The sequence below is a fragment of the Humulus lupulus genome, chromosome 9, assembly GCF_963169125.1.
Source record: "Humulus lupulus chromosome 9, drHumLupu1.1, whole genome shotgun sequence".
Lineage (NCBI taxonomy): Eukaryota > Viridiplantae > Streptophyta > Magnoliopsida > Rosales > Cannabaceae > Humulus > Humulus lupulus.
Window position 1 is genome coordinate 171,494,742 of NC_084801.1, and position 13,033 is coordinate 171,507,774.

The 13,033-nt window shown below is 37.6% G+C and overlaps 1 non-coding gene across 1 annotated transcript; it reads right to left on the bottom strand.

Annotated features, from left to right (window-relative positions):
• Nucleotides 1–1,343: 1,343 nt before the first annotated feature.
• LOC133802876 (small nucleolar RNA R71) lies at nucleotides 1,344–1,450 on the bottom strand. Its single transcript, XR_009877623.1, has one exon. It is a non-coding gene; the product is annotated as a small nucleolar RNA R71 (small nucleolar RNA).
• Nucleotides 1,451–13,033: the final 11,583 nt, after the last annotated feature.

The following is a 13,033-nucleotide window of genomic DNA, read 5'->3' on the forward strand; positions in this document are numbered from 1 at the left end:
GCCAGAGTCAGTGGGTTAAACAGAAGGTGCGGCCTAAGTCTTCGGCCCTGATTATTTTGTGATATGAGCAGTATTATGTGATAGAATGTATCTTGTATTGGATTGTATATGCTGATTACCTTCTGTGGACTATCTAATGAGTATACGTGTTTATTGCGCTATGTGTCTGTTATTATTGTTTGAGTTATCTGTGATGTTTTCTTGCTGGGCCTTGGCTCACGGGTGCTACATGGTGCAGGTAAAGGCAAGGGCAAGTTAGATGAGCCCTGACTGGAGAGCTCAGCGAGCGGATTGTACATAGCCAGGTGCTCGGCCGCCACGGTTGAGGTCTAGGCAAGGACATGGAACCTAAAGACTGTCCGTTTTGCCGTAGTATGGCTAGTGGATATTCACATACTTTTGGAAGTCTGTAAACTTATTTTAACTTTGAGTTTATGGGATCCCTTGTTTACTACAGTTTAAATATATGAAATGAGTCTTTCGAGACCAAAACCTTTTTAACCATAGATCTTGCATGTTTAGAGACACGTTTTCAAATTAATGACTTGATTAGCGAGTCCTGCACCTTTACAAGTACACAGTGTAGCGGTCTTAGCTATCCAGGGCGTTACAACTTGTTCTGTCAAAATAAGCAATTTCACTATGCTTAAAGGTTGTTTGGTCGAAAAGGTTGACTTGTGATCCACCATACTTACTCAGTAACCTCGGGGAGTTCTAGTAAGGCGTTGGAGATCACCCGAAAACCTCCAAATCTACCTGGGAACAAGTTTAACAAAAAAAAAATTCAAAAAAATCAAAAAGAAAGAGAAACATAAAATACATCTAATTCTGATTTCCGAGGGTGGATGAATCATCACGAAACTTCCAGTGACACTTCTTCCAATTCATCTGCCACTCCTACCGGAACTCCTTCCACCAATCCTGCTTCTCCACAAACTTTCGCTGATAATAACCCATTTGCAATGGCTCGCAATGATGAAATCCAACCAAGAACTCTCAATGACTACCTCCATCCTACTCGCACTTCCACACCTTCATGCATTATCTTCCCTCCTAATATGCCCGCATTAGACTTTAAACCTGGCATGATTCAACTCTTGCCTACATTTCATGGAATGGAAAATGAAAGTCCATACGTGCATATCAGAGAATTCGAGGAGGTGGTAGCCACGTTCTATAATTGAGCCGAAAATGTCGATGCTGTGCGACTGAAGTTCTTCCCTTTCTCCTTGAAGGACAAAGCCAAAAGCTGGTTGTACTCTTTGAGACCTAGGTCGATTGGAACATGGGAGGAGATGACCAAATCTTTCTTTTTGAAACACTTCCCTAGACATAAAACCAACAGTCTAAAACGACAGATTTCCACATTTTCCCAAAAAGACAATGAAATGTTCTATCAAGTCTGGGAAAGATTCAAAGATCTGTTAAATCAGTGCCCACACCATGGCTATGAGAACTGGCGTTTGGTCAGTTACTTCTATGAAGGCCTCACGAGTCGTGAGAGCCAGTTTGTAGAAATGCTATGCAATGGTGAATTCCTCGAAAAAGAGCCAGACGATGCTCTTGAATATCTCGAAGAAACTGCGAAAAAGTCTCACACCTGGACTGGTCCAAGTGCTACTGACAGCACCAACCGACACAAACCATCTGGGATCTATCAACTTCGAGAAGAGGATAGTATTAAGGCCTAACTCGAAGCTTTGAAAAAGCACTTTGAGGTCTTAATGACGAAAAATGGGCAAAAGTCGCACATGATCGCTCAAGCGGAACCGCAAGAACCTTGCTTTGTTTGTGGAGGGACGGAGCACTTAGCTAAGGACTGCTTAGCTTTGAATGAAATGAGGGGGGTTTATGAGGAGCAATGCAATGCCTTAGGGGCGTATAACAAGCCATTCTCCCATACGTACAACCCTGGTTGGAGAAACCACCCAAATTTCAGTTGGAGAGATTCCAACCAAGCTCAATCGTCTGGAGGCCAATGGAGAAATGAGCAACAAGTTCAACCATCAAAGGCGTATTCTGCACCTCATTGCAATGCTCATCCACAACGAAATTCTCTCGAGAATACTCTTCATGCATTCATGGAGGAACAATCCAAACTGAATCGCCAAATGATGGAAGAAATCAAGGAAATGAAATGTCAATTCTCAAAATTGACTGAATCCTTGGCCATTCCGGAGAAAGGAAAACTTCCTTCCCAACCAAAATTCAATGTTCAAGGCCAACACATGGCCCAATCTTCAAATTCTAATGATCAAAATGTCAAGGAAGTAAATGCCATCACGACGAGAAGCGGTAAAACTTTGCCAGACCCACCCATAAAATCCAACTCTCCCAGTATTCCAAAAGTCATTCCTGAAAATCCACCACTCAATGCCACTCCAAAGGTACCATTTCCCCAGGCTTTGAAACCCGTTGGGAAACTTCTCGATAACCGAGTTGAACTTCTTGAGCACTTGACACAAGTGAAGATTAATCTTCCTTTGCTTCACATCATTAAACAAGTGCCTGCTTATGCCAAAATCATCAAGGATCTTTGCACTGCAAAAAGGAAGCACCATGTCAAGAAGACTGCTTTCTTAACCGAGCAAGTGAGTGCGGTGATTGAACAAAAGACACCGCCAAAATACAAAGATCCCGGTTGTCCCACCATTTCTTGCCAAATTGGGACCCATGAAGTCAACCAAGCCTTACTTGATCTTGGTGCGAGTGTCAATCTCATGCCTTATTCTGTATACTCGCAACTCGGTCTTGGAGAAATGAAGCCAACATCTGTTGTACTACAGCTTGCTGATCGTTCCACCAAAAAGCCTAGGGGTATCGTTGAGGATGTATTGGTTCGAATTGAAAAATTCTATTACTCCGTGGATTTTCTTATTCTTGATATCCAATCTGTGGTGAACATGGAGTCTAAAATTCCTATTATCCTCGGAAGACCATTCCTTGCTACTGCAAATGCTTTGATCAATTGTCATAATGGTCTAATGAATATATCGTTTGGAAACATGACTCTAGAAGTCAATATCTTCCACATCGGGAAACAACCCCGAGAAGATGATGAATGCTATCAAACATTCATGATTGACTCTTTAATTCTCGAAGAGGTTCAATTGCGCAGCAACTTTGATAATCTTGATGAACTCCTCCTTCTGTCCGACAACAAAAGTCCAAGCTCTATTGAGTCTACTCTTGCAATATCAGATCGCATAGACTCACGCCATAGAAGGACTCAGTTTTGGCAACCTTGCTTTGAAGAGCTACCTCGCGAGAGGGCACAACCGAAAACTTCAGCCGAAGAGGTTCCAACTGTTCAATTGACCCAACTTCCCGAGGGTTTGAAACATGCCTTCTTGGGAGACGGTGAAACCTTTCTAGTTATCATTTCATCCAACCTTCAAAATTCTCAAGAATTGCAGTTACTCGAGCTACTGCGAACGCATAAATCTGCGATAGGTTGGACGCTTGCTGATATCAAAGGTATTAGCCCTTTAATTTTCTCCCATCGAATCAATCTAGAGGACGAAGCCATCCCTCGAAGAGACCCTCAGCGGCGACTGAACCCCACGATGAAGGAAGTTTTAAAAAATGAAGTTTTGAAATTGCTAGACGCTGGTATTATTTACCCAGTAGCTGATAGCAAATGGGCCAGTCCTACTCAAGTCATGCCCAAGAAATCTGGTGCCACCGTTATCCAAAATGAAAAGGGGTCCTTGTCCCCACAAAAATGGTTACGGGGTGGCGCATGTGCATTGATTATAGAAAATTAAATGCCGCATCCCGCAAAGATCACTTTCCACTCCCATTTATTGATCAAATCCTTGAACGTGTAGCTGGTCATCCTTTCTATTGCTTTCTTGATGGCTATTCTGGCTATTATCAAATTGAGATTGCATTAGAGGATCAAGATAAGACCACTTTCACTTGTCCCTTTGGCACTTTTGCTTTCCGGCGTATGCTATTTGGCTTGTGTAATGCACCAGCTACTTTCCAAAGATGCATGATGAGCATCTTTAGTGACATGATCGAAAAATCAATGGAAGTATTCATGGATGACCTAACCGTTTTTGGAAACTCCTTCGAGACATGTCTTCTTCATCTTGAAGCTGTTTTAAAACGATGCATCGAGAAAGGACTTGTCCTCAATTGGGAGAAATGCCACTTCATGGTGTCTTCTGGCATAGTCTTAGGCCACATTGTTTCTGAAAAAGGAATTGAGGTTAATCAATCCAAAGTCAACCTTATCTCCAACCTGCCGACTCCTAAGACTGTCAAAGACGTTAGGTCATTTCTTGGTCATGCTGGTTTCTATAGGAGGTTCATACAAAAAATTTTAATGATTGCTCGTCCGCTGAGCAACCTCCTAGCCAAAGATGTTACCTTTGAATGGACACCTAAGTGTGAGGAATCATTCCGAACGCTTGTCAATTCACTCACTTCCGCTCCCATCATTTAGTCACCCGATTGGAGTCTTCCTTTCGAGATCATGTGTGATGCCAGCAACTTTGTTGTGGGAGTTGTGCTAGGACAACGAAGGGAGGGGAAACCCTTTGTTGTCTATTATGCAAGCCGAACTCTCAATAGTGCTCAAATGAACTATTCCACTACTGAAAAAGAGTTGCTTGCCGTTGTCTTTGCCCTTGACAAATTCTGATCTTATTTGATTGGATCACCTATTACGATCTTCACAGATCACTCCACCCTTAAGTATATCCTTTCCAAAAAGGATGCTAAGGCGCGATTAATACGGTAGATCCTTCTCCTGCAAGAATTTGACATAACGTTCAAAGACAAGAAAGGTGTTGAAAATGTCGTTGCGGACCATTTGTCCTGACTTGAATTCAGCGATCCCGCTGACGGTCCACCTATTCATGATGATTTCCCCAATGAACAATTGCTTTCTGTTGCTAAGTTTCCGTGGTACACTCACATTGTAAACTACTTAGTAACAGGTGAACTCCCATCTGAATGGAGTTCACAAGACAAACGCAAATTTCTGGTCGAGGTGCGCAATTTCTTTTGGGATGACCCATACTTATTCAAGTATTTCCCTTACCAAATCATGCGAAGATGCATCCATGACGATGAGGTGTCTAGTGTGCTGAATTTTTGCCACAATGATGCTTGTGGTGGTCACTTCTCTGTGAAGAAAACCGCTGCAAAAATCTTACAATGCGGCCTTTACTGGCCCACCTTGTTCAAAGACACCAATGATTTCTGTCGTTCTTGTGTAAGGTGCCAAAAGTTAGGATCCTTATCCCGTCGACACATGATACCCTTGAACCCAATTCTTGTTATCGAAATATTTGATTGTTGGGGGATAGACTTTATGGGACCATTTCCACCTTCTTTTGGCTACCTTTACATTCTCCTCACTGTGGATTATGTTTCCAAATGGGTCGAGGTTGTACCATGTCGAACCAATGATAACGCTACAGTTGTCAAATTCTTGAAAGAAAATGTGTTGTCAAGGTTCGGTACCCCTCGCGCTATCATCAGTGATCAAGGCACTCATTTTTGCAACCGATCCTTTGAGGCTCTTATGCGCAAGTACGGTGTACTTCATAAAGTTGCAAATGCCTATCATCCACAGACTAATAGTCAAGTTGAGTTAGCCAATAGGGAGATTAAACACATTCTGGAAAAGACAGTAAATCCCGACCGCAAAGATTGTTCTACACGTCTTCTAGACGCTCTTTGGGCATACCGCACTGCTTTCAAGTCCCCTCTTGGGATGTCTCCCTATCGTCTTGTCTTTGGAAAAGCCTGTCATTTACCTGTCGAGCTCGAGCATAAAGCATACTGGGCTATGAAAGCCCTAAACTTTGATCTGAATGTCGCAGGTATGAATCGCAAACTCCAGTTGTCCGAAATTGAGGAGTTGAGAAATGATGCATATGACAATTCCAGGATTTACAAGGAAAAATTGAAAATCGCTCACGACAAATAAATCTTGCGAAAACACTTTGAGCCAAATCAAAAAGTGCATCTGTACGACTCTCGTTTGCACTTGCATCCCGATAAACTACGATCGCGATGGACTAGTCCATTTGTAGTGAATTAAGTATTTCCCAACGGTTCAGTAGAGGTCGAGGACCCAACCGATGGGAGAATTTTTCGAGTCAATGGCCAAAGACTGAAGCATTACATTGAGAGTGTGAGTCGTGTTGAGGAGGTCCTTCTTAAGGACCCAATTTATACACTCTGAAGTTCTCAATGGTATGTTGTTTTTTTTTTTTTTTCATTTTTCATTATCTTTATTTTTCTGTCTTTCTTTTATTTTTGTATGCTTTTTGTTTTTGTATTTTGTTTTGGGGTTTTGTTACCAGGCTATTTTCGCTCTCACCTCATGGACATGGTCATCATCCAGGTGTTCTCTTTCTTTATCTTTTTCATTGCTTATTCATTTTGACATTGAGGACACTGTCTGATTTTTGGTTGGGGGTGGTGAGCATGCATTAGCTTTCATTTGGAAAATCTTATTGTTACATCATTAGCATTCATTTGGAAAACATTATTGTCTTGTTGAATTTTTAAGTCAAAGTTTCTCAAAATTATCCAAGCATGAGTATAATTTGTTGGTTTGAGTTAGTTCTTACTATGTTTAGCTATTAAGAAGTGATTTTCAGAGTTCTTTTGTGCACTTTCCAAACATATGATAAATAAATTGGTTGTTAACACAAATAGTTGAGAGAAATTTTAAGTTTAAAGTTTTTCATTTCTTGGTGAGTTGTGAGAGTTGAGAAAACAACTTTTTGAACTTTTATTGATCATGTGAGTTGGTAAAGTCACATATTTGGAATTTAAAACATGACATTTACTAGAGGGATATTTTTCATTTAAGAAAAGTCTTTGTAATTTCCTTTTTGTGTTGTCTCTTGTCAAAAAAAATATATATATATATATAATGAAAAAAAATTAAAAAAAGAAAAAAAATAATAGAAAAAAAAATTAATTAAAAAAAAGAGAGAGAACAAGAGCAACACTTTCTTTGTAATTGTTGAAAAAAAAATAGAAAAAAATAATATATACATATTTCTATTACTATTATTTTGTGTAACTATATTAAAAAAAAAATTATTATCATTATAGTTCACTTTCGTATTTATCATTATTAGTTAGTTGTCATTTTGTTCTTAGAGCCTTCTCATGTAAATCCCAAAGGTTGTTTGTCATTTGAATTCCAATAAGTTGATTTGCCTAACTTGTGATCAATATTTGTTCAAATTGCTTGTCTTAAAAAGTTTATCTTTTCTCATTTGAGCGTAAACTGTTACATTTCTAACTCCAAGAGTGTAATCCTTCACATACAATACTTTCAATGCCCGTGAGGAATTTGGAGTTGAGATCTTTATACTTTTGAGATTTTTCGATACTATTTGTGTTATGACTTGTGATAAAAAGAATATGCTTTGGTGCACACACACACAACTCTGAAATCACAACTATAGTAGCTTAGATAGTAATTTCTGACTTCTTGCTGATAATTTGAAATGCTTAGATGATTTTGCTTGGTTTGACTTGATTATTCAACTTGACAATTTTCTTTTTCGCTTGAATTGCTAGGGACTAGCAATAAGCTGGTTGGGGGTTGTGATTAGTGGTGAAAAAAATACACATTTATTGATTTTAATAGTCAGAATAAATTAAGTTTTAATTAATATTTTCATAGAACTAATATGATTTATTTTATAAATGAAAATATTTTATTATGATTTAATTTATTGTTATTTTGTAGGAATTAAAGTTGTATTTTTGCACTTTGAAATGAAAAAAAAAAAAAAACAATTAAATCTAAAAACAAAGAGGAAAGAAATAGCATTCTTGAAGAATTATTGCTCTAAATTTGGCCCAAGACTTCATCATTCCTCAGCCCAATGCCCCAAGCCACAGCTGAGCCGAGCCGAGCCACGCCGCCACCTAGCCGAGCCGAGCCGAGCCGAGCCGCCTGCCACACCTGACATCTGCGCCTGCCAACCACCTGCCATCTGACGCATGTCAGCTGCCTGCCCCTGACGCCGTCAGCGCCTGTCAGCCGCCTGCAGTGGTGTGCGCCTCGGGTCGCGTGCATCAGCTCACTCCTTTCACCAGCTCTGGTCCAATTTTCCCCAGCTGCCATTGTACTCCCAGCCCAATATTTTAACCACTTTGGGCCTTGCAAAATTGCCACTTTGAGCTTCAAAGCTCTTTTTTTTTCTTTTTTTTTTTGAAAAAAGAACGTTTTGACCATACACCAAAATAGATAGGTTAATATTAATAATAAGATTTGATTTTTCAAAATCATATTTTATTATTAATATTTCAGATTTATTTTGTAAACCCCAAATTATTATTTAATTTCTTTTTAGTCCTTCTCTCCATCTATAAATAGGGACACTTTCTTCACATTTGGCATGTAATTTTTAGAGTAGAGAAACTATAGCAAAATTTCCACTCACTTTCTTCTCATATTTTCTTCTTAGAATTTTGTGAGAATCATGAGCATAATGGCCTAATCTTCCTAGGAAGGTTAGGGATGATTCCATATGCAAGTGATGTTATTTTGCTACTTTGATTTACTATGTTCTTAACGTAATATATTTGAGTTATTTATGTTCTTTCATCTCTATTTTTATTTACTTATGCTAATAGTATATAGGATTAGTCATGCTCTTTCTATGTGCTTCTAATTAGTAAAAGTAATATTGATACATAATTTTATGTCTAATCTTCTATTGCATTATTGCCCTTGGGTATTTTGTCATTTTTAGATTTTTCATAAGATTAACATTGTGTTTTTAAAGTAAAGAACTTTATAACTCAAATGAACTTTTGTTAGAAAAACTATGGACTTTAATGTTAGATTTTCCAAGTAAATGTTGGGATGTGAACTATTTACTTGTGTATTTTTGTAAATCAAGTAACCAAGTAACTAAACAAGCATATGGATGATTCTTGAAACCTTTCATTTTCTCAAACTCTTGATTATATCTTACATTTATTTCACTTATCTCATTTCATCACTTTATCAAAAATACAATACCAAAATCTCAAACATCTTTCCATTTACAATTTTATTTACTTCTTGTTACTAACGTTTTGTGTTATTTCCTACTAACCTTTTGATTTTAGGTTACCTCCTTGTGGATCGACCGCCCGATTATACTACAACCACCGCTTAGTAGTTGTCACATTTTGGGCGTTAAACAATCACGTTTTCCATACGTGCACCAAATGAGCAAATGATTATCATCATAGCATTCCTTATTCAAAATCTTGTCCAATGAATAATATGACCATATTTAAAATTTCAAGTTCTGAAACCTTACCCAAGCGGTGCACAATAGCGATTGGTGGCGGTACCGAAAATGTCAACGAATATATGCATGGCATATATCAAAACGATCCTCTCGATGAGTACATCACGAAAGTACAGCTCCTTCGCCCAAATGACCTCCAGTGTCACCGGAAAATGCTTCCAAAAGGGCAAAGATACCCAAAATCTCGCTGGAGAAAAATGGCGAGTTGACTGAAATGACTTAGTGGGTGACGATCCCCTCACGATGTTGATTCCAACGGTGCCACCCACTTGCCGAACGGTGGTCGGAGTTTGCCGAAAAGGCACCTCAAAGTTTCGACAGCAAAACTTCGGAGTGGTCGTACAGGCGCGTTCTTGCTCTGATGGTCACCAAACTTTGGGGTTTCCGTCATCGCCAGTCAGGGAAGCTGCAGCTCCGGCGCGTGTCAGAAATGGCGCTCCGGCAATGGTCCGACTAGTTGTGGTCGTGACTGGTTTGGAGAGAAAATAAAGGAAAGAAAAGAAAAAGAGAGAAGAAGAAGAAGAAGAAGAAGAAGAGGTTTCGGGGAGAGAGAAGGGAAAAGAAGAAGAAAAGAAAAGAGGAAAAAAAAAAAGGAGTATTGACTCCTTTACTCAGGTGGGTCCCATCCACAAAAAAAAATTAAATAATACTTTTTTTTTTCTTTTTCTGAGTTTCTACAACCATCATCACCACAGATTCTTATTTTTGGTAATTTGGCGGAGTTCCAAATAATTTTAGAAAATGAGACATATTGTGGAGGTTTATGTTATCCTTGGCTTAGACCATATTCTTCTCACAAACTTGACTCTCATTCTTTCCCTTGTATTTTTGTGGGTTACTCACCTTCGCAAAGTGCTTACTACTACTTACATCTACCCACAAATTGCATCTACACCTCTCGACATGTCAAATTTGTTGAAAATGTTTTTCCTTATCATGATTTGTGCTCCTCCTATTTGCACCCCACAGTAGCATCAAATGATGAATGGTGCACTATCTCTATTCCAATAATCCAGCAACAGCCACCAACACTCACCTCATCATCAACTTCTTCTTCTCCTTCCTCATCTACTTCTTACCCTTTATCATCACCAGCTGCATCTTTATCATCAACACCATCACCCCAAAATTCTCCGCCTACGCCTCCACCTCCACCTCCACCTCTTCCTCGAACAATAGTCACAAGACTCTGTAATAACATCACCAAACCAAACCCAAAATTTGCTCACCACACTACTGTTCATCCCCAACATACAACACCAAATACTATCACTCAAGCTCTTAAAGATCCTCAGTGGAGAAATGCCATGACGAAGAACATAATGCGCTTACTCAGAACCATACTTGGCAATTAGTTCCTTCTGACTCTTCTCAAAATCTAGTTGGGTGCAAATTTGTAACGCCCTAATTTCTCATAAATTATCGAGAACACAGCGTTGAGTCATAATCGTAAATATTGCTCTTTTATTTAATAAAAACTTAAAAAAAAAAATACATGGATCCATGGTTTTACAGAAAACAAAATAATTGTCTTTAACATAAAAATATGAGCAACATTTAAATAAAAATTTAAAATAATCATTCTAAAATAAAAATAAAAAATAGGCCCGCTTAATCTTGCTCAACTATATGGTCCCCAACGAATACATCACGGAGCTCTTAGGTCTCACTCACCACTGACCTTTCTGTCTTTAATTTCCTGAAATAACAACATCATAAGGAGTGAGCTTCTAAGCCCAGTAAGGAAAATACAAACAGGGGTTAGTCATATAATCAAACATAACATATATTCACCAAAAACATCTAGATCATATCATATGTTAAGTCATAATTCTAAATCATAATCTAAGCCATAAATCATACTTTAAGTCATAAGTCATAGATCATAGGTCATATATCATAATCATAACTAAAAAAATTAACAAGTCAGATATAATAAAAAGATAAGTGCTTATATAGGGGTGGCAATTAAGCCCCGAACAAAAGTCCATCATACACCGGACATAGGTCCGTCATAAAGTTTTGGCAACCGAGCCTACCGGACATAGGTCCGTCATAAATCATTGGACACTTTAAGTCCAGACACACTTACCCCTTTATTGTACCTGAAATGTTAGATCATACAAACACAAATCGTATAACTAGATCCTAATACTAAACTACCTAATTTTCCTTACCTCAGAATTAAAGAACGAGCGTGAGAGATTGCAAGCACAGACCCCTAGAAAAAAAATGATCACCTCAGCTATTGACCACTATCACTTGAATCTAGCATTAATAAGATCTCATTAGTGTCTTTCTAACAAAATTATTTAAAACATAAAAGATACAAGAATAGTCTTACTTTAATTATCCTATGACGAGTCCTCCACAATACATTAATGAGAAGATTGAATTTTTAAACCACATTCATTTCCCTTCTTCCTTTTAGACTTTGAACTCTTATTGCCACTCTAAAATGCTTCTAAGCATCTCAGCCACTAGGCCCTTTTATAGACTAATAGCCTAACAACTTTCTTATGAATTCAAATTCACATTTCAAATTCCTAAAATATCTTAACTTCTTTGATAGCAATAAATATATCTCTAATTATTGCTAAACTTATAATATAAAATCATAATATAAACATTTAAATAATATTTTTTTTCTTTTATATAAAATCATTTTTTAACAAATTCTACTCACCGAACTCTCTTTCTCTCTATAATAACAACAAATATCTTTTTTCTAATCTATCAATATACTAACCTCAAACAAAAGCCTTCACATACGGAAGTTCTTAACTACTTATATCCCAATTACTTAGTTATCATTATTATTTTAGTTCCCACATTTGACTAAGTCAAATACTTAAATATCTTAATAACCATATCATACTATCATCTATTCAAAATAAAGTACTCTTTTTCAACTTCAAAGTGTATATAAATGTGAAACTAACGTAGTCACTACTCCGACTAACAACTAACAACTAAATAAACCTTAAAATTTATTCTCCATAATTTATTCAGCCATTTTTTTTTTAAACTATACATAACTTGATACCAATTTATCTAACAAGCTAGAATTCTATGCAATCATCTCACTTTTCTAAAATTAATTAAAATAATACCACAACTAAAAGTATTATTTTAAATCAACACTATTAATGAACATGTCATAACTAAATAGCAAACAATTAAATAACCGAGCTACTTGGATATTACAAAATGAGTTTATCATATTAAATACAAACCTGATGGTTCCGTTGACCAATATAAAGCTCGACTTGTCGCCAAAGGATTCCATCAACGTCCTGGTATCGACTATTCAGAAACTTTTAGTCTGGTCATCAAACCTACTACTGTTCGACTTAGGCTTTCTTTAGTTGTTACAAATGGTTGGTCTATCCGTCAACTTGACATAAATAATGTTTTCTTGCAAGGTACACTCAATGATGATGTTTATATGACTCAACCACCCAATTTCATTGATAAAAATCACCCTACTCATGTGTGTAAACTTAGTAAAGCCATTTATGGACTTAAACAAGCTCCCTAAGCTTGGTATCAAGAGCTTCGCTCTTGTCTTCTCTCTTATGGTTTCCAAAACTCACTAGTTGATCCTTCTCTTTTTATTTATAAAAAAAACACCATATCTTTTTATCTCTTGGTGTATGTCGATGATATCATCATTACCGGTCCCTACTCCTCTACACTTCAATCCTTTTTTACAAGTCTCGCCACTCGTTTCACTT